The sequence below is a fragment of the Gobius niger genome, assembly GCF_951799975.1.
Source record: "Gobius niger genome assembly, chromosome: 8".
In the NCBI taxonomy this organism is placed as follows: domain Eukaryota; kingdom Metazoa; phylum Chordata; class Actinopteri; order Gobiiformes; family Gobiidae; genus Gobius; species Gobius niger.
The window spans coordinates 1,496,542-1,524,524 of NC_136859.1; the positions used below are offsets into that span (position 1 = coordinate 1,496,542).

Below are 27,983 nucleotides of genomic sequence, written 5' to 3' on the forward strand. Positions count from 1 at the left end.
CTCCACGACGACGCTCTTGACGCGCGTCGAGAGCGTCTTGACGCGCGTCAAGAGCGTCTGACTTGAATGAGCACAGGCGTCCAACAACGGGCGTGACGCGCGTTTTTGACGCCCAAATCGAGTTTGGTGTGGACGGAGCATAAGAGACCGTCTGCGTCTATTGCTGGTTGTGGTTGTTCGTCAATTGAGTCTTCCTCGGTCAGAAGGAACACGCAACTGCGATGGTGCAGTTTTGGGAATTTAGGTACATGAGATGATGATGGGTGACACAGATGTGTATGTCTGTGCGTGGATGTGTGTGTGTGTGTGCGTGGATGTGTGTGTGTGTGTGTGTGTGTGTGTGTGTGTGTGTGTGTGTGTGTGTGTGTGTGGTTATCTGAAACAGAAAAACAATAAAATGTATATTAATAAACATGTGAGCAGGCTGCATACAGTTGTATAAAAATATGACCTGTAGTACCACTGAAAATCCACTAGGGGGAGCGCTAACACTATAGATGAACATGCATAAATGATTATTAAATAGTGGAAAGTGCCAAAAAAGGCGAAATATACATTAAATATAATATTTACAGGTATTTACAAGTGAATGGCTTTTACAAAGACAGCGGATGGCTACTGTAGGAGCGCATGTGGAGCGCTGGAGCGGCCGCGGCAGTATAGCAGTTGGCAATAACACGAGCATAACAACCTCGCCACAAATGGGCTTATAACGCTGAAATAAACACACCAGTCATGCAAAAAACTATACTTACATCTTAAGGACGCACACGACACTCATACACACGAGATTAGAGCAGGATTGACCATTGACATGGATGGCCATTCTCTGCTCCGTGGATGTTGCTCTCACTGCACCGGACCACACCAAAGTGAAAGCAACAAGCGCAACCACGAGTGAGTGAAACTACAAGTGAACACATGCATTCTGGGTAATGTAGTCTATGTCAGGGCACGGACTTTTAACACTCAGTCAATCTCAGTGTTTGTTCAAATGAACTCTTCTTCTGATTCTCAGCAGCTTCAACATGGACCCACCTGGCCCCGGGTCTACACCCAGACCTAAACCTGCTCCCAGCTCTGAGTCTCTGAGAAGTGACCGCTCTAAAGAAAACCCTCCTGTCTTTAGGGAACCTCCTCCTGAAGACCAGAGGTAAGTCCTGCGTAAACCAGAGTCAGACCTGGTTTAGTCCTGGTTAGGGCTGGGTACCATTCCTCCACTACTTTAACGATACCTGCTTTTCGGTACCGGTGCCTTAACGGTACTTTTTTTGGATACCTGTGTTATTTTAATTGAGTTAAAATAATGTGCATAAAAAGTATCGTTGAGGAGAATAAACAGCACAACGGCACAAACACGTCACATCAGAAAACAGGAGCAGCAGCGTCACCTGTAACGTCATGTTTTGAGCAGAATTCCCACTAAAGCCATGATAAAAAGAGAGTTTGGACATTATTCCCTCCTGAGCTGCAGGAACAGACCAGATCCACATCAGGACCGTTTACTGAAGATAAACTTTTCTAAACTCACTGAGCTGTTCCACAGGGAAAGCTCCTCACACGTCACAGATCTGTTACATAGTGAGAGCGCTCACTCTGTCACTGACAAAGCACCATAACTGTTCCAAACATGGCTAATGCAGAGTGAGCCTCACCTTTTCCAGAGACAATCTTTGATCCCAAACGCTCCGGTGCAGCTGGAGTTTAAACAACAGCAGTAACTTCAGGCTAAATTAGCACCAAAAAAAAAAAGTTTTTCGATACCGCTCCCTACCGGAGCTTTTCGGTCGGTACCAAGTAGGTACCGTTTAACGGTATCCAGCCCTAGTCCTGGTTTAGTCTTGGTGTGAGCTGTAGATAGTGAGTCCTCAGGAGGTCTGTGGAGGACTTTCTTGTGAGTCTAAATGAGTCCAGAGGCTGCAGTGGTCTCTGCTCAGTCTCTAATGTTCCTGTTTGTTGGTTCACAGGGAGCCAGGCCCAAAGAAGCAGCTGGACGCCATATTCACGGTGAGTATCCTACGACTACAGCATGTGGGGGGTTCTCTGTGGGCAGGGCTCAAGACTAACTTTTATTTTAGTAGCGCTGGTGCTACCAACTTTTTCATTTGGTCGCACAGACTCGAGACACAATATCAAAATTCACAATTTTAATAAATTAAAACAAGGACAATTATAAACATGTTCGATATAACTTATAATTGATCCTAACAATGATTAAAATAATGTTAAAACTTTTTAAAATTGAGTTTTTCATATTAATAAAAGTGATTTTATATAGTTTTATTATATATGTTTTTGCATTGTTCTTAATTTTGTGTTTTCAATCCATTATTATTCATCTTCCTTGACAATTGTTTGTCTCTTTCTTTCCAAATCTGCAATATCACTTGCAGGATATTCACTTATAAAATTATGTAATACTGCCAATTATGACCGTATTAACCACAGGCAAAAAGTACCTGTTTTAGCCTAAAGCTTAAATAAAGTACAGGAGCTCAATCTGCTGTGGCTGAGGGCGGGCCATAACAGCAGCTGTTAGCTTTACGTTAGCTCTCTGTTAGCTTTACGTTAGCTCTCTGTTAGCTTTACGTTCGCTCTCTGTTAGCTTTACGTTAGCTCTCTGTTAGCTTTACGTTAGCTCTCCGCTAGCTTTACGTTAGCTCTCTGTTAGCTTTACGTTTGCTCTCTGTTAGCTTTACGTTAGCTCTCTGTTAGCTTTACGTTCGCTCTCTGTTAGCTTTACGTTAGCTCTCCGCTAGCTTTACGTTAGCTCTCTGTTAGCTTTACGTTCGCTCTCTGTTAGCTTTACGTTAGCTCTCCGCTTGCTTTACGTTAGCTCTCTGTTAGCTTTACGTTAGCTCTCCGATAGCTTTACGTTAGCTCTCCGCTAGCTTTACGTTAGCTCTCTGTTAGCTTTACGTTAGCTCTCTGTTAGCTTTACGTTCGCTCTCTGTTAGCTTTACGTTCGCTCTCTGTTAGCTTTACGTTCGCTCTCTGTTAGCTTTACGTTCGCTCTCTGTTAGCTTTACGTTAGCTCTCTGTTAGCTTTACGCTAGATCTGTTAGCTTTACATTTGCTCTCTGTTAGCTTTACGTTAGCTCTCTGTTAGCTTTACATTTGCTCTCTGCTAGCTTTACGTTTGCTCTCTGTTAGCCTTACGTTCGCTCTCTGTTAGCTTTACGTTAGCTCTCTGTTAGCTTTACGTTAGCTCTCCGCTAGCTTTACGTTAGCCCTCTGTTAGCTTTACGTTCGCTCTCTGTTAGCTTTACGTTCGCTCTCTGTTAGCTTTACGTTCGCTCTCTGTTAGCTTTACGTTAGCTCTCTGTTAGCTTTATGTTAGCTCTCTGTTAGCTTTACGTTGGCTCTCTGTTAGCTTTACGTTTGCTCTCTGTTAGCTTTACGTTAGCTCTCTGTTAGCTTTACGTTTGCTCTCTGTTAGCTTTACGTTAGCTCTCTGTTAGCTTTACGTTTGCTCTCTGTTAGCTTTACGTTAGCTCTCTGTTAGCTTTACGCTAGCTTTCTGTTAGCTTTACGTTAGCTCTCTGTTAGCTTTACGCTAGATCTGTTAGCTTTACATTTGCTCTCTGTTAGCTTTACGTTAGCTCTCTGTTAGCTTTACATTTGCTCTCTGTTAGCTTTACGTTAGCTCTCTGTTAGCTTTACGTTTGCTCTCTGTTAGCTTTACGTTTGCTCTCTGTTAGCTTTACGTTAGCTCTCTGTTAGCTTTACGTTAGCTCTCCGTTAGCTTTACGTTAGCTCTCTGTTAGCTTTACGTTCGCTCTCCGTTAGCTTTATGTTAGCTCTGTTAGCTTTACGTTAGCTCTCCGTTAGCTTTATGTTAGCTCTCTGTTAGCTTTACGTTTGCTCTCCGCTAGCTTTACGTTAGCTCTCTGTTAGCTTTACGTTAGCACTCCGTTAGCTTTACATTTGCGCTCTAAAACAATCTTTTTCTGACTGCGAGGAGATCAGAGCAAACTCAGGTAGGAACATAAACAGCTAAGCTCTTTCTGCTCCTGTCTCCTCCTCTCCAGTCGCTCCTGTCTCCTACTCACACATTCTCTAAAAATAGTCGCATATGCGAGCATTTTGGTCGCAGTCTAGAACCCTGGTGGGGCTCCTCAGGTCCTCTCTTTGACTGAAACTCTTTAAATCTGATTCTATTCAGCGTCTGGAGGAGGACATCCTGACGTTTGTCAAAGAGCAGCTGCAGACGCTCCACAGGCTCCTGGTCTCAGAGTACCCAGAGAGTAGCTCAGAGAGTGAGGAGGAGCAGAGCAGCAGAGAGGCTGTGCTGAACATCACCCTGGACTTCCTGAGGAGGATGAAGCAGGAGCATCTGGCCGAGCGTCTGAGCTCCAGTAAGAACTCTTCCACATCTACATAAGTTTAATAAGTTATATTTGGGGCTAGTGTCCAGTGAAGAGTTTAATCACAGATGAGAAAGTGGATCCACTGAAGGAGCTGGAGTTCACTGTTTGATTGATTGATTGAGCTGTTTATTTGAGCGGTTTACATTCATATTTTTACAGTTATTTAAAGGGGGGGTATTATGCAAAATCGACTTTTTCAAGCTTTACATCATGTTATTAAGTCATTCCCTAATTAAAACCATGCCTGAAGTGTTGCCTTGGCACATTCACGTATTTTCGAGTAATCTGTAGAAACTCTGATGGCGGCCATTTTAGGGATAAAACGCCTGATTCCTTCAGGAAACGCCCTCGACCTCCAGGATATGCCTCCGACCTTTCGTCACCAGCCGAGTAACCAACCACTGCTCCTCAGCAGAACCCCCTCCCCGCAGTGTCTAGCCCTAAGATGTAAACAGAGTCATCATGGAGGATTAGCTTCATGTGTTGTGAACCGGAGCCACAGCAGACTTTTACAAAGACACACATCAGTGTTTCTGTTACCGAAACACCCAGGATTAAAACCGGTGACAAGAACACTTATTCCAGCGGCTGGTTCTGCGCTGGGAATGTCTTAGGGCCTTGATGATGCACAGAGCCTCCGGAGAAAGCTAATGCGAAGCTAAACCTCGAGTCATCACGTGAAAACGAGAAATATGCACACATAAAGTCAATAAAACCACCACACACATAAAGAACCGTTTAACAATGATCACACACGGAGCCTGGCGTGTTGATTTGGAAGTTTATTGCTCACATTTCATCTACAATGGGTCATAGCCGAGTGGTTTTCTCCCGGAGCTAACAAGCTAGCCGCGACAAGCTAACGGGAAAATTCACTGAATACAAGCAGCATATTATGCATTGAAAACGTCACTAAAACAGGCAACTGCTTGAAGCAGCCTTTATGATGATCACACACGGAGCCTGGCTTGTTGATTTCGTAGTTTATTGCTCACATTTCATCTACAGTGAGTCGTAGCCGAGTGGTTTCTCCCGGAGCTAAGGCACTATTAGCCGCGACAAGCTAACAACCATCACCTTCACAACATTCATTGAAAACAGGCAGCATATTAGAGTGCGGATCGGGCCGTTTTTGTCTGTCCGAGCCCGGCCCTCGTCCGACAGAGCAGTGATCAAATCCGAACCGAGCCCGACAAGCATTAAGATATTTGTGTCCGAGTCAGACCGAGCCCGACACATTTAAAATCACAATATTTCCATAAGCCTAATGACACAGTAGGATACGATACTGTTTGTGTGGAAAAAGTCAGATTTTATCCATCAAAAGGCATTCGTAACGTCAACACAGATGAGCGGAGCACGCACGGCAGCACGCACGCACGCACGTAGGCTACGCGAAGCAACAGTTTTACCTGTGCGGTCACTGCACGTGTTTCGTTGTCACAGCAGTTCACAACTTCTTAAAAGCATTACTGCGTGCGCACTGCGCAGTGCATAAGCGGGTTTAAATGCCGCATCTTCTATTTATTTAGTTTTTTGACAAATGATCGCTTATAATGCATGAAATGAAACAGACCCATTTTATTTTAATTTTTTATTATCGTGCTGATGTGTCCGAGTCCGACCCGAGCCCGAAAATATGTTCTAAATATTTGTCCGAGTCCGACCGAGCCCGTCGGGTTCCGACGGGTCCCGTCGGACGTCGGACGGGTTGCAGCACTCTACAGCATATTATGCACAAATAACGTCAATAAAGCAGGCAACTACTTGAAGCAGCCTTTACGATGATCACACAATGAGCCTGGCTTTACACATTTGTGGTTTATTGCAGACTTTTCATCAACAATGAGCTGTAGTCGATTATAACAAGCTAACGGGTAACCTCGAAAAACCATTGTCCACCTGCACAGATAATGTCCGTCTTTGAATCGTATGGGCTCCTGCAGATCCTGGTGTCGTCCATGGGGTATAGTTAGAGATCCATAGGGCATGGCAGATGCAAAGAGAAGCCTCCAAACAGCAGTTATTTTTCAGGCAAGAGCCCCTTCCAAGCGTCCGGTGTGGAAGGTTCGTCTCCAAATAATATCCTCTGTGGCCATTGTTCACAAAGTGATAAACAGTAGGTCCTTTCCAACAATAAAAATTAAAATGCACCGATCGTAGTTTCAATACTGTTGAGACAAGCGGAGTGTTGTGATGCCACAGACAGCGTGTGGAGGGGGCATGTCGCAAAGGGTCAGAGGTTTTTAAAGAGACAGGGGCCTATTTCAAGTCATTTGCTACCGCCATTTGAAAGAGCAATTTTATACAAGGCAGTTATTCTAATTTACTGCATTGACAGACCAACAGAAGGTTTCGTCATCATTGTAGTGTGATATAGACTGGTGCTATGTGGCTGAAAAAAGCATAATACCCCCTCTTTAAACATTTCATCACAATAGGCTTGTTGCACAATGTGGCTACGCTAGTTCCTCTGAGCTGAAGCTGTGGGCGCTAGTACTTCCTGTTCGTGTTCATTTCCTTTAAGATGAGCTCAGACCGGTGAGTTTCTGGTAGAAATATTTCCATAGAGGAGACGTTTATGTTTGTGAGGATCAGGGAGTTTGTCTTGAAGCTAAAGGCTAATTTAACCTCTTAACTCCCGCCTGAACCGAGAGGAACTTTTTTCCTCACGTCATCAGATTTTTTTTTTTCCATCATTTTTTTGTTGGGTATTCAACTCATTTTTGTCACATTTTGTTTTATTTTTTTCGTCAATTTTTTATCAATTTTTTGTCTTTTTTTAGTCACATTTAGTCACATTTTTGTCATTTTTTTGTCAAATTTTTGTAATTTTTTTGTCAATTTTTTTGTAATTTCTTTGGTCAAATTTGTAGCACATTTTTGTCCTTTTTTTCGTCAATGTTTTATCGCATTTGTCACATTTTGGTCATTTTTTAGTCATTTTTTAATCAAATTTTTGTCACATTTTTGTCATGTTTTTGCCACTTTTTCATCAATTTTTCGTCACTTTTATGTCAATGTTTTCTCATTTCCATCTTTGTTTTCGTCTCAGCTATTTTCACACCTTTTTTCCAGAAGCTTTTGGATTGGGGTAAAGCCAAACTGGAGAAAATGTGCTCGGTTCACAATTTGAAATAGTGCCTTTTTATGTATATTTTTTTATAGCATGTTAGCCTTTAGCTTCAAAACAAACTATCAATCCTTCATGATCTCAGGCGTCTCCCCTGAACTCGTTACATCATGATTTGAACACAGTAAATGATCATCGACCGGGAACTCACCACCCACAACATAATCTTTAGAAAATATGATTATTATTCCAGGAAAAGAAAACAGACAGGAAGTCCAGGCGCTCACACCTTCAGGTCAGAGGAACTAGCATAGCCACACCGAGCAACAAGCCAATTAGGCTCAAAAGGAGTCGGCTGAAGCAGAGCTTATGAGTGCCTACACCTCATTCACCATTATTAATCACCCTCGTGCTGTACATATTCAGTAGTGACTTTTAGAACTGTTTTTTATAATTGTTGGAATTGATTTTGTTTCCGCAAGTAGACACATTAGGGTTGTGCCGATGGACGATATCATCGTCCATCGGCGATGGATGAGCAACATCACGATGTAGAGCCACCATCGTGATGCCACGCCCCCTCCCGTCAAAAACACGCACTGGTCTTCTGTAGGCCTTGCGAACCTACAAACTGTGCAGGGATTGCACTGTAAATTAAATCACTGATGTAACTAACTGATATGCGCGCTAGCGTCAGTAGCCTGCCAGAAGCCACGATGTGTTAGCCGTTATTAACGTAAAGACGCAGCTGCTCTGTTTCTGACGCACGGGGCTCTCTCTCTCTCTCTCTCTCTCTCTGCAGCTCAGAGTTTAACAGCGCGTGGTTTTGTTTTGCTTTGCTGCGTATTGAAACTTAAACCGTTTTAAAATGAGATGGCTCTCACATCGGAGCTAGCTGAGCGCGTGGACTATTCTCACGAAGGACCGAGAGAGGAAAGAGAGAGGAGAGAGAAAGGCGCGGTGCAGCAGGAGTTAAGAGGTTAGATCACACGGACCGGGCGGCGCGTGGAGCAGCTTCAAAAATGCAGCTACGACGCAAACTTCAAAATATTGTCCCGTTCACCCACTGTTTCTTAAACATTACGTTAAAATTGAGCAAATGCAAATAATAAGCTCCGATTTACATTTGTATTAGTGGAGAAGAGCCTTGGAGTTCACGCTCTGAATACGTCGTTCTCCTCTCAGACTTTGCACACAAGTTTTAACACATTTCTTTTGCAAAAGTCGTGTCCGTGACTCTGTTCAAATCATGTTTAGTTTAGATCCATTTATCCTGCAATCTCACATTTTCCTAGCATACATAGTAATATGCAGCATATATAGGCTATGCAAATGTCTTTAAAAAAAATGCTTATAATGAGAAATGGACGATATCATCGTCCATCACGATGGTTCACTGTAAACATCGTCAACGGCCAATTAAGGGGACATCGCCCAACCCTAAGACACATAATAACACGTGTGCACTTGCGTGAATCACATTCAGTTCATTCTTTCAGTGTTATTACAAGATCATATTCACAGACATCATTTACATTTAACCGTACATTGTATATTACATAATGGAACGCATTGTACAGGTTATCAGTGAGCATCAGTCTGGAGCCATTTATCTGTGTGGTGACATGGAGTATTTCCTTAAACTGTATAATACCATTCATTACTGGTGAACCACTAGGCTAGATGAGTTATTATGATGGTTGGCTTTACTATAATGGTAATAGTAAATTATTTGGAAAGTTTTTCCTATTTCCATTATTTTGTTTACTATCACAATAATACAATAATACTAGTTGTTATAACACATGATGATATAACAATTCTGGTATCTTATTATTATTATCATTATCATTATCATTATTATTATTATTTCCATTATTATTATTTTTTTATTTATATATTTTTATTTTATTATTCCTTGCTGCTTTCTTATAGACATTATCATCTTCACAACTATATTTGTGTGTGAGCATTATTACATGGTTGGTGTAAGGTGAGGTGGCCCGTTGGGAGGGGCCCCTCTTTCCAGCAGGTCCAGTACAGAGGAATTTGTTTAGTTTTTTATAGATCAGGTATTTTTTTTATCCCACTAAAAAAAGACACACCTTTTCATTATTACAACTTTTATAACACTGGCGAGCAACAGATCGCAATATATTATTAAGCAGTTAGACGTAAAAATCATGAGGGCTTCAGTAATAAAGTGGGACATGTTAAGCAGGAGAACGACATGGCTCTGCAGGACAGTCAAAAGAGGGACTGGTGGTCACTCTACGTAAATCTGTGATTTTATTTATCTTAAAGGAATAGGCCACCGTTTTTATATACTGAGATATGCTCTTACCTCACTTTAGCCAAGTTAATATATCCCCGTCTGGTCTTTGTCCGTGCGCTCTGTCACACAAACGGAGCACATACGCAGCCTCTCCCACATGTCACATAGCTCCAAAAAAGCTCACGATAGAAGCTACCAAGCTCTTCCACGTGTTCCCTATTTAAATAAAGTTATGTGAAGTGTTTTCATGCGAAGTATATTTACCCAGAAATGTAGCATGTCGATTTTATAAGCAAATAAAAAGGGGGACTATATTGTGAGGCGTAATGATACGAGGAGTAAAACGTCCGCGCAGTAACTCCTAAAGGTTATTGACGGAAGTGAGCGGGGGAAGTCTTTAGGAGTTACTGCGCGGACGTTTTGCTCCTCGTATCATTACGCCTCACAATATAGTCCCCCTTTTTATTTGCTTATAAAATCGACATGCTACATTTCTGTGTAAATATACTTCGCATGAAAACACTTCACGTAACTTTATTTAAATAGGGAACACGTGGAAGAGCTTGGTAGCTTCTATCGTGAGCTTTTTTGGAGCTATGTGACATGTGGGAGAGGCTGCGTATGTGTGAGCGCACGGACAAAGACCAGACGGGGATATATTAACTTGGCTAAAGTGAGGTAAGAGCATATCTCAGTACGTAAAAACGGTGGCCTATTCCTTTAATTTAAATCGTAGATACAGTGTAAATATATTTAGCGCAAACCACTTTGCAACAACGGAGGAGTAGATACAGTAGGATGTAAAAGGCTGTGTTTGGTGGGGGGGGAGGAGAGAAGTTACCTTATCATGTCACACTTTGAAGTAACAGTGGATGAAAGTGTAGATGGTCCTGATGGTAAATCATCACTGATGCAGCTGTTAGCATTGTTGTGGCGGTAGCGGGGGGGGCGTGTCCTTTCGCCTCGCTAACCTCCGTTCTGTCTTTGCCTCTCGTTGCGGAGTTTCTTCTTGTTTGAGCCGTGTTTTGATAATTACAACAGCCTGGTTCTCCGCTCTGCTACCTGGCTCTGCCCGGCTACGAGGTTTAGCACCGCGAGCTCCGCTCTGGTGTTTACAACAACCACAGAGCTGTGCTCTTGAGAAGCGGCCGTGCGGAAACAAGCGACTCGTAAAGTTCCGGGCGCGGCCCCGTTTCATACGGTTTTAATGAGAAATATTAATTAAGCAAATCATCGAAGCGGGAAAATATTATTCAAAGCATTTTACTAATCGAGGTAATCGATTTAATCGATGAATCATTGCAGCCCTAAAAATACATATATAAAAGGCCTATCGTCCCGAGACCGTCCCGGGTAAAATCTCATCTCGTCCCGTGCATTTTTTTTTTCCGTCCCCGGGACAACGGGACTACGTTAGTGTCGAGCCCTGTTATGTGGAAATAGTAATGACCGTGACAATGTCAACAGAGCAGCTTGACTCTTGACTGTTGTCTCTGTCTTTATTCAGGGAGTTCTGTTGGAGTTTGCAGAGACAAACTGAAGATTCATCTGCAGCAGAGGTTCAGCTCTGTGTTTGAGGGCGTGGCTAAAGCAGGAAACTCCGCCCCCCTGAACCAGATCTACACAGAGCTCTACATCACAGAGGGAGGGGCCTCAGAGGTCAACCAGGAACATGAGGTCAGACACATCGAGACGGCGTCCAGGAAACCAGCCGCTACAGAGACCAGCATCACATGTGAAGACCTGTTTAAAGGCCCCGCCCACAGACAGCAGCCAATCAGAGCAGAGCTGACAGAGGAAGGACCAATCAGAGCGGAGCTGACAGAGGAGGGACCAATCAGAGCGGAGCTGACAGAGGAGGGACCAATCAGAGCGGAGCTGACAGAGGAGGGACCAATCAGAGCGGAGCTGACAGAGGAGGGACCAATCAGGACAGTCCTGACGAAGGGCGTGGCCGGCGTGGGGAAAACAGTGCTGACTCAGAAGTTGAGTCTGGACTGGGCTGAAGGCAGATCCCACCAGGACGTCCAGCTGCTGTTCCCCTTCACTTTCAGAGAGCTCAATGTGCTCAGAGACACAGAGTACAGCCTGCTGGAGCTGCTGCACCACTTCTTCAGTCAAACCAAAGGTCTCTGCAGCTTTCAGCAGCTCCAGGTGCTCTTCATCTTTGACGGTCTGGACGAGTGCAGACTTCCTCTGGACTTCAGCCGGACCCGGGTCCTGACGGAGCCCACAGAGAGCGCCTCAGTGGAGGAGCTGCTGGTGAACCTCATCAGGGGGAGCCTGCTTCCCTCCGCTCGCCTCTGGATAACCACACGCCCCGCGGCGGCCAATCAGATCCCTGCATGGTGCGTCTCCATGGTGACAGAGGTGCGAGGGTTCAGCGACCCACAGAAGGAGCAGTACTTCAGGAAGAGGTTCACAGACGAGCAGCAGGCCACAGCCGTCATCTCCCACATCAAGAGCATCCGCAGCCTGTACATCATGGGCCACATCCCAATCTTCTGCTGGATCCTCTCCACAGTCCTGCTCCATCTGATGGAGACCAGAGAGAGAGGAGCGCTGCCCCGCACCCTCACCCAGATGTACATCCACTTCCTGGTGGTCCAGGCCAAAGTCAAGAACATCAAGTATCATGAGGGATCTGGGACAGACCTTCACTGGACTCCAGAGACCAGGGAGATGGTGCGGTCTCTGGGAAAACTGGCCTTTGAGCAGCTGCAGAAAGGAAACCTGATCTTCTACGAGAGTGACCTGAGCGAGTGTGGGCTGGACGCTGCAGCCGCCTCAGTGTACTCCGGAGTCTTCACACAGGTGTTTAGAGAGGAGCCAGGCCTGTACCAGGACAAGGTCTACTGCTTCATCCATCTGACTGTGCAGGAGTTTCTGGCTGCTCTTCACGTTCACCAGACCTTCTTCAGCTCTGGGGAGAACCTGCTGTCCTCACCACACTCCTCTGAGAGCCCTGAGACCTTCTACCGCTCTGCTGTGGACCAGGCCTTACAGAGTCCAAACGGACACCTGGACCTGTTCCTGCGCTTCCTCCTGGGGCTGTCTCTGCCGACCAATCAGAGCCTGCTGCGAGGTCAGCTGACTCACACAGGAAGTGACTCGGCCAATCAGGAGACAGTAGAGTACATCAGACAGAAGCTGGATGAAGAGGGTCTGTCTGCAGAGAGGAGCCTGAACCTGCTCCACTGTCTGAACGAACTGAACGACCGCAGTCTGATGGAGATAATACAGAGATACATGAGAGAAGGACGTCTCTCCTGGTTATATTCTCCTGCTCTGTGGTCTGCTCTGTCCTTCCTCTTACTGTCCTCAGACTCAGACCTGGAGGAGTTTGACCTCAGGAAATACCAGGGCTCAGAGAAAGTTCTCCTGAAGCTGCTGCCGGTCGTCAAAGTCTCCACCAAAGCCATGTGAGTCCAGACTGTATTTAAACACTTGTGTCTTGGCTCTCGTCTCTAATCGTCCTCTCTGTCCTCAGTCTGAGCGGCTGTGGCCTGTCTCCTCTCAGCTGTGATCGTCTGGCCTCAGTCCTCAGCTCCTCCAGTCTGACTCACCTGGATCTCAGTAACAACGACCTCCAGGACTCAGGAGTGGAGCTGCTGTGTTCTGGACTGAAGAGCGCCCCCTGCAGACTGCACACCCTCAGGTGAGACGCTCCCATGATGCACTCTGTCTCTGTGTCCACATTAGAGGCTAATGCTGTGTGTCTTTAGTCTGTCTGGATGTCTGGTCTCAGAGAGGGGCGGGGCTTCTCTGGCCTCAGCTCTGAGCTCCGCCCCCTCCCACCTGAGAGAGTTAGACCTGAGCTACAACCATCCAGGACCCTCGGCCGAGCTCCTGACCGCTCTACGGGCCCCTCAGGGGCCCCTGCTCTCTCTCAGGTGAGCCCCCCCTGGACTCTCTCAGGGTCTCGTCTCTGGTCCATGGTTGGTCCAGGTCTGGTCTGGTCTACAGTAAACTGGACTTGTGTGTTTCAGGCTGGATCCTGCTGGAGAACAGTGGATGGTCCCAGGTCTGAGGAAATGTGAGTCTGTGTTTGATTCATTCTTTGGAAATAACTTGAACTTCATCAGGTTTAAATCTGCAAATTGATAGATTTAATTCACAAATTATGCACCAAATCCATGCTTTTCTGAATATCTGTGTCAGACTTATTATAGCTTATTACACATGAAAGAACTCTTCAGACACAGGAACAGGAAGTGATGTCATGAGTTGTGTTTGTTTCCTCAGATTCCTGTGAGTTTTCTCTGGATCCAAACACAGCTCAGAGGAACCTCCTTCTGTCTGAGGACAAACGGACTGTGACCAGAGTGACAGAGGAGCAGCAGTATCCAGATCATGACGACAGGTTCATGGACCAGCCTCAGGTCCTGAGCTCCACTGGCCTGAGGGGGCGCTGTTACTGGGAGGTGCAGTGGAGGGGGAGGTGGAGGATTGATATAGCAGTGAGTTACAGAGGAATCAGACGGAGAGGAGACAGAGAGGAGAGTGAGTTTGGAAACAATGATCAGTCCTGGAGTCTGAGGATCAGCGGTGGATACTACTATGTCCGTCACAACAAGAGACAAACAAACCTCCTCTCCTCTCGCTCTCCCTCAGGTGTAGTGGGCGTGTTCCTGGACTCTGAGGCTGGAGCTCTGTCCTTCTATGAGGTCGGCTCTGGTGGAAAACTTTCCCACATGTACACCTTCACCTCCTCCTTCACTGAGCCTCTGTTTCCTGGGTTTGGGCTGTGGAATGAAGGTTCCTCTGTGTCTGTGTTGGATCTGAGGAGAGCGCCCCCTGGTGGACCTCTGTGACTGAACTCTTTTATGACTGTAAAACACTTCTTTACGACCCTTTACATTTTCACTGTTTCCTTTTCAATCAAAGAACCTCAAACCAAACAAAATCACTGATGAAGGAACAAATCTGGTCCTTTCTACGTTTACGAAAAGGTCCATTAAGCCACACAATGTGAATAATACAATAAAACATCTGCAACAGGAACTCGTATCAATGATCTGAACTATGATCCAGAAGCTCAGGTTTGATCAGAGTCTGACGTCACAACATCCAACAGCAGATTCTACACAAACATGACACATCAGATGTTTCATTATGAACCTTATGTTACTGTAGATTATGTATTTGTAAAAGTCATGGATAAGACATGATCAAAACCTCCCTCTGTTTTGGGGAAACTGAAGCATGAAACATAAGAGCTGGACTCACCGCCTGACAAACTGACCCGTCGTTATCACCGCAGGGTTTCTTCAGACAGAGCCAGGTCCGAAGTCTCTGGCTGCGTCTGAAACCATCACATAACAGCCTCTAACATGAGCATCTAACTCCTTAACCTTTGACCTGGGGTCGACTGTTAGATCTGTGCAGATAGTGAACTAGAGCTTCAGCTGCATTTTGAACAATCCGTCCGTCCTTAAACAGGGGAAAGGGAAGTGACGTCACCAACAGCTGTTCTTCTTCTTCTTTAAAGTTATTGGTGGAGTGCAGGCCAAACAAAAGTGCATGTCGCCCCCTAGTGTCCAACAACAACATAGTGTCCAAACAAAGACGTTTAAGGAGAAAAATAAATCCAAATGATCCAAACATTTCCCTTTAGTGTTATTTTATTTCAGCAGCTGTTTCTTAAAACTACAGAAGCAAATGATCCAAGTGGCTTAAGTTTCTACTAAATGAAACAAAAGAACAAACTGCTTCATTTAATCCGTTACTGATGCGTCTCTTTAACTCTGACATGTGACTGAGCTGTGGGGACGACGACATGGATTTATCACTTTTATAAAGTTTGGCTTGTGCAGAATCTTGTTCCATATTTTTATTATTAAATGTGCTCCTGTCAACAGTGGTTGCTCATGAATCACTGAGGGTGGGGGCGAGGGGGGGGGGGGGGGTTGGTGCAGTGGCTTATGGGATGGCACATAGCTCCTAATCACCGGTTAGTTAGCATCAGAGGTCCCTATGCTAAAGTGGCTATGATAGTTAGCACCAGAGGTCCCTATGCTAAAGTGGCTATGCTAGTTAGCACCAGAGGTCCCTATGCTAAAGTGGCTATGATAGTTAGCACCAGAGGTCCCTATGCTAAAGTGGCTATGATAGTTAGCACCAGAGGTCCCTATGCTAAAGTGGCTATGATAGTTAGCACCAGAGGTCCCTATGCTAAAGTGGCTATGATAGTTAGCACCAGAGGCCCCTATGCTAAAGTGGCTATGATAGTTAGCACCAGAGGTCCCTATGCTAAAGTGGCTATGATAGTTAGCACCAGAGGTCCCTATGCTAAAGTGGCTATGATAGTTAGCATCAGAGGTCTCTATGCTAAAGTGGCTATGATAGTTAGCATCAGAGGTCCCTATGCTAAAGAGGCTATGATAGTTAGCATCGAGGCTCCTTTTCCTAACTACTTGCTAACTGACAGACCAATTCGGAAGCATCTTGTCATGGCGGACGCTGACGCACATCTGGTTTGGAGTAAGAGCTCTTACCGATCTGCTCGTTTCGGACGAAGTCTCTGTGTAGGGCCTTCTCTGTGCTCCTCTGTTCTGCCACTGCTTTACTGCCCCCTGGAGGAAACATGGAAAAGGTTCATTCACCTGGAGGAAGTTTCTTTACAGGGAGAGATTAAGTTGCATAAGTATTAATTAGCAACAGTTTTAAAAGCAGGTGAAGGTATTTTGTTTAATATTAGTTCCCAAATGTGTGTCGGCGTCATCCTTGAAAAGTATTAAAAGCATTAACCCAAAGCCTGATCGAAAACAGAAACGATAAGACCTATTGGGAAACTAAAACTACCTTCTGTAGCATTCATTAAACATGCAGAACAAAGCGTTTTACACGTTTGCTAATGTAACAAAAATAAAATCATATTCTGTTCTTAATGTGATATAAAATCTAGCTCTGAAATGAAACTGTTAAACTTATCATTTTATAAAACCGTAAACAATAACAGCGATCGCTCGTATGGACCTGTTTGTGAAGAACAGCTGTGAAATCCTCCAGTCACATGACCCGGACTCCCAGGTTCTGAGGCGGCGGTTCTGAGGCGGCGGTTCTGAGGCGGCGGTTCTGAGGCGGCGGTTCTGAGGCGGCGGTTCTGAGGCAACAAATCAAAACCACAGACCCTTCAGTCAATTCATGAGCTAAAACATAATGAATGAGATTACATTAAAACATACATTGAGTTGCCTATAGAAGTTACTCTAACCACTAGAGGGCGCCACAATACTGTTGTTGACGTTTCCCCATAAAACCTCTTTAATGAAGATCATGACCCGTGTCTTGCCTCATATCATGACAGTACTTGAGTAAACGCAACTAATAAACCACAACCTCATGTTCACTGACAGTTCCATATTTTAACCATTAACCCCTTAACTCCCGCCTGAACCGAGCACATTTTCTCCAGTTTGGCTTTACCCCAATCCAAAAGCTTCTGGAAAAAAGGTGTGAAAATAGCAACAAAACTGAGACGAAAACACTGATGGAAATGTGACAAAAAAGTGACGAAAAATAGATGAAAAAGTGGAAAAAATGTCACAAGAAATTGACAAAAAAATTACGAAAAAATGACAAAAATGTGATAAAAAATTTGACAAAAAATGACAAAAAAAATATTAAAATTGACAAAGATTTGATAAAAAAAATGACAAAAAAATGACAGATTTGATAAAAAAAATTACGAAAAATGACAAAAATGTGATGAAAAATTTGACAAAAAATGTACAAAATTTGACAAAAAATGACAAAAAAATGACAAAAAAATGACAAAAAATTTATTAAAATTGACAAAGACTTGATTAAAAAAAATACAAAAAAATGACAGATTTGATAAAAAAAATTACGAAAAATGACAAAAATGTGATGAAAAATTTGACAAAAAATGTACAAAATTTGACAAAAAATGACAAAAAAATGACAAAAAAATGACAAAAAATTTATTAAAATTGACAAAGACTTGATTAAAAAAAATACAAAAAAATGACAAAAATGTTACAAAAAAAACGACAACAAAAGTGACAAAAAATGTTATAAAAATTTGACCAAAAAATTACAAAAAATTGACGAAAAAATGACAAAAAATGGACAAAAAATGACAAAAAAGTTACAAAAATGAGTTAAATACCCAACAAAAAAATGATGGGAAAAAAAATCTGATGCCGTGAGGCAAAAGATCCTCTCGGTTCAGGCGGGAGTTAAGAGGTTAACTAGTTAGCATTAGCTTTGTTAGAAGATTAACACAAGTAGCTGAAACTTCAGAGAAGACGTTGTATAATCTGGTCCTGTCACTAAAGCGGATATTTACACGGACCTGTTTGAGACTGAGATAAAGGTGAGTTCTTCTGTTCACTCTGTGCTCCAAAACAGCTCCTTATGAACACAAGAAAACAAGAAAATCAGCGAAAACAGCAGAAAAAACGGCCGCAGATTTAAGCTAACTGTAATAACTGAAAGACGTTAGCTCGTTTTGTTTTTTAAATTAAATCACAGGAATCAAACGTTCTCTAAGAATTATGAAGAAATATGTTGCTTTTACAAACATGTTCTTTACATTTAACATCGTTAATGTTTGAATAAAATGGTTTTATATCGTCACCGTTTGTTCAGCTCGTGCCCGCGGCCTCAGGGAGGGACGTAAACTACGTCACGTAAACTACGTCACTGCACCGTGAGTTTTGTCATTTCCATTCATTTAGATTAACCTCTTAACTCCCGCCTGAACCGAGAGCATCTTTTTCCTCACGGCATCAGATTTTTTTCCATCATTTTTTTGTTGGGTTTTCAACTCATTTCTGTCATTTTTTTGTCACATTTTTTGGAATTTTTTTGTCAATTTCTTGTGACATTTTTGTGACATTTTTGCCACCTTTTCATAAATTTTTCGTCACTTTTTTGTCAATGTTTTATCACATTTTTGTCACATTTTTGTTAGTTTTTTTGTAATTTTTTTGATTTTTTTTGGGTCAAATTTTTGTCATTTTTTGGTCAATTTTTTTTTGCATTTTTTTCACTTTTTTGTATTTTTTTGTCAGATTTTTATCAAATTTTTGTCAATTTCTTGTGATATTTTTGTGACATTTTTGCCACTTTTTCATCAATTTTTCGTCACTTTTTTGTCACATTTCCATCATTGTTTTCGTCTCAGTTTTGTTGCTATTTTCTCACCTTTTTTCCAGAAGCTTTTGGATTGGGGTAAAGCCAAACTGGAGAAAATGTGCTCGGTTCAGGTGGGGGTAAAGGGGTTAAAGGCTCTGAACCTGTTTTTTTTCGTCGTTGGATAAATGTTTTCTGTCCTTCAGTAAATCGTTAAAGCAGAAATTTAGGGAAAAATGTCTCTGGTGTTGTTTAAGTCTCGCTAAGACACAATTTGAAACCTGAACAGTGGATTGAAGCTCCATCCATCCATCCATCCATCCATCCATCCATCCATCCATCCATCCATCCATCCATCCATCCATCCATCCATCCATCCATCCATCCATCCATCCATCCACCCACTAAATATAGAAAAGAGACTTAAATCAAACTAAAGTTATCCATAAAGAGCACCACTGCCTCCATCGAAGAGACTGAACTAACAGACCCAGAGTGTGGCGCCCTCTGCTGGAGCTCAGAGCCACGACACCTCAGTCACAGAGGAGGCAGAGGGGGAGGGGCCAGAGCGGTCACGTGACTCCAGGTGAGCAAGTCCTGACAGGTGAGAGAAGGAGAGGATTGAGAGACGGCGCTGACGCAGTGAGTTTTTGATGATCACTTTGTTTCCTTTTGTTATCGTTTCCATGGGTCAAAAAGAAATGAAGCTTTAGTCCGTGTTTAGTCACGATTCAAGACTTGAGCAGTTTGGATTTAAGGCCTGGAATAGATTTGGTCCTGTTTGACTCAGGTGTGGTTCAAAATCAGACATGGGTACTTCCTGCTTTGTTACTGACAAAGCCCGAGTTTAGTCCTCGTTTAGTGTCTTATTTCAAATTATAAAGATGGGCCACGCCCTATTTACGGATGGCTTCTCATACATGAAAAACATTTAGCCTGATGAAAGCCACTGGCAGAAACGATGCATTAAATAAAGGAACACTGGTGTTGCAAGTATACAGTGTGCGTGAGATTTTTCCTGTTCTACGTTTGGCCTCTATGCCTTTTCTTACGCACTTCAAACAAAGAGATGTGCGAAGTAAACCTTCTTTAAACGAAAAAGATATGAAACTGAATCTGAATTTAAGTCTTTAAAGGGGGGGTATTATGCAAAATGGACTTTTTCAAGCTTTACATCATGTTATTCTGTCACTCCCTCATTAAAAACATGCCTGAAGTGTTGCCTTGGCACATTCACGTGTTTCTGAGTAATCTGTAAAAACTCTGATGGCGGCCATTTTAGGGATAGGTTTGCCTGAGTCCTCCTAGGAACATTTTTGTCATTTTTTTGGGTCATTTTTTGTCACATTTTGTCATTTTTTCGTCCATTTTTCGTCACTTTATTGTCACATTTCCATCATTGTTTTAGTCTCAGTTTTGTTGCTATTTTCTCACCTTTTTTTCCAGAAGCTTCTGCTGTTTTCGCTGATTTTCTTGTTTTCTTGTGTTCATAAGGAGCTGTTTTGGAGCACAGAGTGAACAGAAGAACTCAGCTTTATCTCAGTCTCAACAGTCAGTGTAAATATCCGCTTTAGTGACGAACAGGACCAGATTATACAACGTCTTCTCTGAAGTTTCAGCTACTTGTGTTAATCTTCTAACAAAGCTAATGCTAACTAGTTAACCTCTTAACTCCCGCCTGAATCGAGAGGAGCTTTTTCCTCACGTCATCAGATTTTTTTCTCCATCATTTTTTTGTTGGGTATTCAACTCATTTTGGTAACTTTTTTGTCTTTTTTTTGTCAAATTTTTTGTCATTTTTTCGTAAATTTTTTGTAATTTTTTTGTCAATTTTTTGTCATTTTTTCGTAATTTTTTTTATAAAATCTGTCCATTTTTTAATCACTTTTTTGTCATTTTTGTCAATTTTTTGTAATTTTGTTGTCAATTTTTTTTCATTTTTTTTTTTTTTTTTCGTAATATTTTGTCAATTTCTTGTGACATTTTTGCCACTTTTTCAGCATTTTTTTGTCACTTTTTTATTCTCACAGCTTTTTTCCAGAAGCTTTTGGATTGGGGTAAAGCCAAACTGGAGAAAATGTGCTCGGTTCAGGTGGGAGTTAAGGGGTTAAAGAGAAAGAGGCCTATTTCAAGACATTCACTACAGCCATTTTGAGAGAGACATTTTATACAAGGCAGTTATTCTAATTTACTGCATTTACAGACCAGCAGAAGGTTTGTCATCATTGTAGTGTGATATAGACTGGTGCTGTGGGACTGAAAAAAGCAGAATACCCCCTCTTTAATAGAAATGAGTAAGTAATGAGTCAAGTAAATAGGCAAGTGGGACATGGAGGGATTCAAATTTGGATATTTGGAAAAAATGGGCAAAATAATGCGTGAAACTGATGTACATTTTCAAAATGCATTGACATTTTCATCCAAACATGCAGTTAAAGCTGCTTTGGAACACACGATTTGTTTATTTTTATACAAGGTGTAGATTTAACACCTTAATAGAATGTCTTAATTTTGGCACAATTCCTTTCGTGACTCAAAAAAATAGGTGGATAATTTTTTCATTCTCTGCGTAAATCTTACTATATTGAAAAAGTGGGACATTATCTGACGGTGGGACGGGGACAGTGCGACCAGAAGAGGGACAGGTGCTCAGCCTAATAGTAGAACATGTTACTGTATGTCTTTAAAGTTTTTATGCAGAAGAATGATTTTGAAGATAAAATCACAAAGAACATTTCATTGCCACAGTAGCTCAATTATAATAATCTTACTAACCCATTTAACAGGAACAAGGAATACCACTAATACTAAGGATAGGTAAATGTACAATGAAGTACTGTTCTAGGTCAATAGTTTCAAAACAACAACTCTGTGACACTGATTATGTGGTATTTGTTGTATAATATTTAGCTTCGGGGGGTCTTCAAAGAAAAAAGTGAGCTCTGCTGTAGAGAATAATTAGTAAAGTCACAAATGGAGGACAGATTTGATCAACTGTGAGCATTCATGCTTGTTCATATAGACTCTTCTGATTCTCAGCAGCTACAACATGGACCCACGTGGACCTGGCCCCGGGTCTAAACCCAGACCTGAACCTGCTCCCAGCTCTGTGTCTGTGAAAAGTGACCACTCTAAAGGCCTTCCTCCTTACTTTAGAGAACCTCCTCCTGAAGACCAGAGGTAAGTCGCTTTAACCACTATAAGGAACAATTGAGAAACACCATCCCTGCTCAAAAGAATCTCAGTTCACTCGATCTTAGTTCAGTTTGTAAAGTGTTGCATGCTATCGGCACAGGGCAAACATGTACAAATATGGAGTTATGTTTCTAAATTGTAAACCGACTGTTCTGATTCTCAGCATCTACAACATGGACCCACGTGGACCTGGCCCTGGGTCCAAACCAAGACCTGAACCTGCTCCCAGCTCTGTGTCTCTGAAAAGTGACCACTCTAAAGGCCTTCCTCCTTTCTTTAATGAACCTCCTCCTGACGACCAGAGGTAAGTCACATTGATAAGACATTGTTGGGCTGTTTCTGTTATTGGTTGATGTGTTTACTTTATGACTCCTCCATAATCATGTTCTCTCACCTTGATTGTTTATAATGGTCAGGTGCACCAAAGAAACGTACATGAGCTTTACTAGTTTCACTCCTCTCACTGATCCTGGTCTGTTTGGGGAAAAATACTGCTCTCAAATTGTTCAGACACACTTTTATTGTGAGTTTCAGGATCAACAACCCTGTTTACCCTCCTTGTTATCAATCCACTGATCTGTGCTGGGCTGGAAGGAGTCTAAAAAGCAAGAAACCTTGTCTACACAATTCTTACACGACACCAGCCAAAGTGTGAGAATTAGTTATACTAAAATTAAAATCAAACAGCAATAATAGTCAGGGGGGAAAATGTGACACCGATGGGCATTTCTGTCAGGACAATTTACATACATTTACTAATTTAACGGTGCCGATTTCAAAAATCAATGTTGCCAAGCCCAATTCTTGCGTTATACCTTATACAGTAAACTATTTCGTTTTGTGTTTTGAAATGACACAATATGTCCCACAACAACAAAATTACATAAAAATAATATTGAGGTCAGCGAACTCAAGCCTCACATTTAGGGCCTGTTTCACTGTGCCAGGTTCTAGACTGTGAGAAGTTCAAACGCTTCGTAAATCCGGCCTCACAAACCAAACATATAAATGTTATAAAGTTAAACACATTTCAATGTTTTAAATGTGATTTATTATTGCTTTCATCTGTATGTTTAGTCATAACTTGACATGCTTTGATTGCACTTTGCCACTTACTCAGACAATAGATTGATAAGTTTCCTAATCTTTAGAAAAGCATCAAAAATCTATTATGTTTATGTTTAGTTCACATTTGAAAATAGGTGAATCCCTAAATATTTGTAATTTAAGAAGATTTTTCATCTCATAATTTTACTTCTTGAAAACAAACTGTTGTGGCCTCTGTAGCTGTATTTTGCAAGAGTGGAAAAATAAAGTATTTCATGCATCAGTGGAAACTAATCAAGCGCAATGTGAAGCTTCACAAAGAGAAAAATCTGTTTAGTAAAACATGACCTTCTGTTCAAATGGACTCTTCTTCTCGTTCTATGTGGACCCACCTTCTCCCAACTCCGAAAGTGATCACTCCAAAGACTGGAATCCTGACTTCAGAGAGCCTCTTCCTGATGACCAGAGGTAAGACCTGGTTTAGTCCTGGATCAGAGTCAGACCTGGTTTAGTCCTGGTTCAGTCAGACCTGGTTTAGTCCTGGTTTAGTCCTGGTGTGAGCTGTAGATAGTGAGTCCTCAGGAGGTCTGTGGAGGACTTTCTTGTGAGTCTAAATGAGTCCAGAGGCTGCAGTGGTCTCTGCTCAGTCTCTTATGTTCCTGTTTGTTGGTTCACAGGGAGCCAGGCCCAGAGGAGCAGCTGGACGCCATATTCACAGTGAGTATCCCACGACTGCAGCATGTGGGGGGTTCTCAGTGGGGCTCCTCAGGTCCTCTCTTTGACTGAAACTCTTTAAATCTGATTCTATCCCAGCGTCTGGAGGAGGACATCCTGACGTTTGTCAAAGAGCAGCTGCAGAGGCTCCACAGACTCCTGGTCTCAGAGTACCCAGAGAGTAGCTCAGAGAGTGAGGAGGAGCAGAGCAGCAGAGAGGCTGTGCTGAACATCACCCAGGACTTCCTGAGGAGGATGAAGCAGGAGCAGCTGGCCGAGCGTCTGAGCTCCAGTAAGAACTCTTCCACATCTACATAACTTTAATAAGTTATATTTGGGGTTACTGCCCAGTGAAGAGTTTAATCACAGATGAGAAAGTGGATCCACTGAAGGAGCTGGAGTTCACTGTTGTCTCTGTCTTTATTCAGGGAGTCCTGTTGGAGTTTGCAGAGACAAACTGAAGAGTCATCTGCAGCAGAGGTTCAGCTGTGTGTTTGAGGGCGTGGTTACAGCAGGAAACTCCGCCCCCCTGAACCAGATCTACACAGAGCTCTACATCACAGAGGGAGGGGCCTCAGAGGTCAACCAGGAACATGAGGTCAGACACATCGAGACGGCGTCCAGGAAACCAGCCGCTGCAGAGACCAGCATCACATGTGAAGACCTGTTTAAAGGCCCCGCCCACAGACAGCAGCCAATCAGAGAAGAGCTGACAGAGGAGGGACCAATCAGAGCGGAGCTGACAGAGGAGGGACCAATCAGAGCAGAGCAGACAGAGGAGGGACCAATCAGGACGGTGCTGACGAAGGGCGTGGCCGGCGTGGGGAAAACAGTGCTGACTCAGAAGGTGAGTCTGGACTGGGCTGAAGGCAGAGCCCACCAGGACGTCCAGCTGCTGTTCCCCTTCACTTTCAGAGAGCTCAATGTGCTCAGAGACACAGAGTACAGCCTGCTGGAGCTGCTGCACCACTTCTTCAGTCAAACCAAAGGTCTCTGCAGCTTTCAGCAGCTCCAGGTGCTCTTCATCTTTGACGGTCTGGACGAGTGCAGACTTCCTCTGGACTTCAGCCGGACCCGGGTCCTGACGGAGCCCACAGAGAGCGCCTCAGTGGAGGAGCTGCTGGTGAACCTCATCAGGGGGAGCCTGCTTCCCTCCGCTCGCTTCTGGATAACCACACGCCCCGCGGCGGCCAATCAGATCCCTGCTGAGTGCGTCTCCATGGTGACAGAGGTGCGAGGGTTCACCGACCCACAGAAGGAGCAGTACTTCAGGAAGAGGTTCACAGACGAGCAGCAGGCCACAGCCGTCATCTCCCACATCAAGAGCATCCGCAGCCTGTACATCATGTGCCACATCCCAGTCTTCTGCTGGATCCTCTCCACAGTCCTGCTCCATCTGATGGAGACCAGAGAGAGAGGAGAGCTGCCCCGCACCCTCACCCAGATGTACATCCACCTCCTGGTGGTCCAGGCCAAAGTCAAGAACATCAAGTATCATGAGGGATCTGGGACAGACCTTCCCTGGACTCCAGAGACCTGGGAGATGGTGCAGTCTCTGGGGAAACTGGCCTTTGAGCAGCTGCAGAAAGGAAACCTGATCTTCTACGAGAGTGACCTGAGCGAGTGTGGGCTGGACGCTGCAGCCGCCTCAGTGTACTCCGGAGTCTTCACTCAGGTCTTTAGAGAGGAGCCAGGCCTGTACCAGGACAAGGTCTACTGCTTCATCCATCTGACTGTGCAGGAGTTTCTGGCTGCTCTTCACGTCCATGAGACCTTCTTCAGCTCTGGGGAGAACCTGCTGTCCACACCACACTTCTCTGAGAGCCCTGACCCCGAGGAGAACCTGCTGTCCACACCACACTCCTCTGAGAGCCCTGACCCCGAGGAGAACCTGCTGTCCACACCACACTCCTCTGAGAGCCCTGACCCCGAGGAGAACCTGCTGTCCACACCACAGTCCTCTGAGAGCCCTGAGACCTTCTACCGCTCTGCTGTGGACCAGGCCTTACAGAGTCCAAACGGACACCTGGACCTGTTCCTGCGCTTCCTCCTGGGGATGTCTCTGCCGACCAATCAGAGCCTGCTGCCAGGTCAGCTGACTCACACAGGAAGTGACTCATCCAATCAGGAGACAGCAAAGTACATCAAAGAGAAGCTGGATGAAGAGGGTCTGTCTGCAGAGAGGAGCCTGAACCTGCTCCACTGTCTGAACGAACTCAACGACCACAGTCTGATGGACCACATACAGACACGCATGAGAGAAGGACGTCTCTCCTGGTTAAGTTCTCCTGCTCATTGGTCTGCTCTGTCCTTCCTCTTACTGTCTTCAGACTCAGACCTGGAGGAGTTTGACCTCAGGAAATACCAGGCCTCAGAGACAGTTCTCCTGAAGCTGCTGCCGGTCGTCAAAGTCTCCCCCAAAGCCATGTGAGTCCAGACTGTATTTAAACACTTGTGTCTTGGCTCTCGTCTCTAATCGTCCTCTCTGTCCTCAGTCTGAGCGGCTGTGGCCTGTCTCCTCTCAGCTGTGCTCCTCTGGCCTCAGTCCTCAGCTCCTCCAGTCTGACTCACCTGGATCTCAGTAACAACGACCTCCAGGACTCAGGAGTGGAGCTGCTGTGTTCTGGACTGAAGAGCGCCCCCTGCAGACTGCACACCCTCAGGTGAGACGCTCCCATGATGCACTCTGTCTCTGTGTCCACATTAGAGGCTAACGCTGTGTGTCTTTAGTCTGTCTGGATGTCTGGTCTCAGAGAGGGGCGGGGCTTCTCTGGCCTCAGCTCTGAGCTCCGCCCCCTCCCACCTGAGAGAGTTAGACCTGAGCTACAACCATCCAGGACCCTCGGCCGAGCTCCTGACCGCTCTACGGGCCCCTCAGGGGCCCCTGCACTCTCTCAGGTGAGCCCCCCCTGGACTCTCTCAGGGTCTTGTCTCTGGTCCATGGTTGGTCCAGGTCTGGTCTGGTCTACAGTAAACTGGACTTGTGTGTTTCAGGCTGGATCCTGCTGGAGAACAGTGGATGGTCCCAGGTCTGAGGAAATGTGAGTCTGTGTTTTATTCATTCTTTGGAAATAACTTGAACTTCATCAGGTTTACGTTCTCTGTTTTTAGAGGAAAAATCTGCAAAGTGATAGATTTAATTCACAAATTATGCACCAAATCCATGCTTTTCTGAATATATGTGTCAGACTTATCACAGCTTATTACACATGAAAGAACTCTTCAGACACAGGAACAGGAAGTGATGTCATGAGTTGTGTTTGTTTCCTCAGATTCCTGTGAGTTTTCTCTGGATCCAAACACAGCTCAGAGGAACCTCCTTCTGTCTGAGGACAAACAGACTGTGACCAGAGTGACAGAGGAGCAGCAGAATCCAGATCATGAGGACAGGTTCATGGACCAGCCTCAGGTCCTGAGCTCCACTGGCCTGAGGGGGCGCTGTTACTGGGAGGTGCAGTGGAGCGGGAGGTTTGGGGCTGATATAGCAGTGAGTTACAGAGGAATCAGACGGAGAGGATACAGAGGGGAGAGTGAGTTTGGAAACAATGATCAGTCCTGGAGTCTGAGGGTCAGTGGTGGATGGTACTATGTCCGTCACAACAAGAGAGAAACAGAGCTCCTCCCCTCCTCCTCCGCCTCCTCTCTCCCCGACTCAGCTGTAGTGGGCGTGTTCCTGGACTCTGAGGCTGGAGCTCTGTCCTTCTATGACGTCCGCTCTGGTGGAAAACTTTCCCACATTTACACCTTCACCTCCTCCTTCACTGAGCCTCTGTTTCCTGGGTTTGGGCTGTGGGATGAAGGTTCCTCTGTGTCTGTGATGGATCTGAGGAGAGCGCCCCCTGGTGGACCTCTGTGACTGAACTCTTTCATGACACACATTTGATTGACAGCTGTAAGGACCAATCACAGCCGGCTCTGTCTGTAATCACTGATTTACTGTTGAAAATAAAACCCGTCTTCATGAAATCATCACTCGTGTGTTTGAGGCTCTGACAGACACACGGCGCTCATCCCTGTTACTGTGAGGTCGACGGTTCAAATCCAAGTCTCACGAGTTCTTAATGTCTCTGTTATTGGGCAACGCACTTTCTCACACAATTGCACCAGTCGCTCATTTGTGCAACTTTTTTTTCCGAAAAAAAGTCTGTTCTTGCCCACCACCCGCCCGGCAGATAAAGATGAGTCTATTGAATCTATAATAATGTAG

At 44.2% G+C, this 27,983-nt stretch overlaps 1 pseudogene across 1 annotated transcript; it reads left to right on the forward strand.

Moving 5' to 3' along the window:
• The first annotated feature begins 1,028 nt into the window (after positions 1-1,028).
• Positions 1,029-27,632, forward strand: LOC306966776 (annotated as a pseudogene). Its single transcript has 17 exons — positions 1,029-1,153; positions 1,968-2,007; positions 4,166-4,358; positions 11,226-11,530; positions 11,639-13,376; positions 13,444-13,611; positions 13,708-13,754; positions 13,964-14,486; positions 21,860-22,000; positions 22,179-22,319; positions 23,740-23,779; positions 23,876-24,068; positions 24,205-25,624; positions 25,745-26,439; positions 26,507-26,674; positions 26,771-26,817; positions 27,049-27,632. The product of its transcript is annotated as an uncharacterized misc_RNA (transcript).
• Positions 27,633-27,983: the final 351 nt, after the last annotated feature.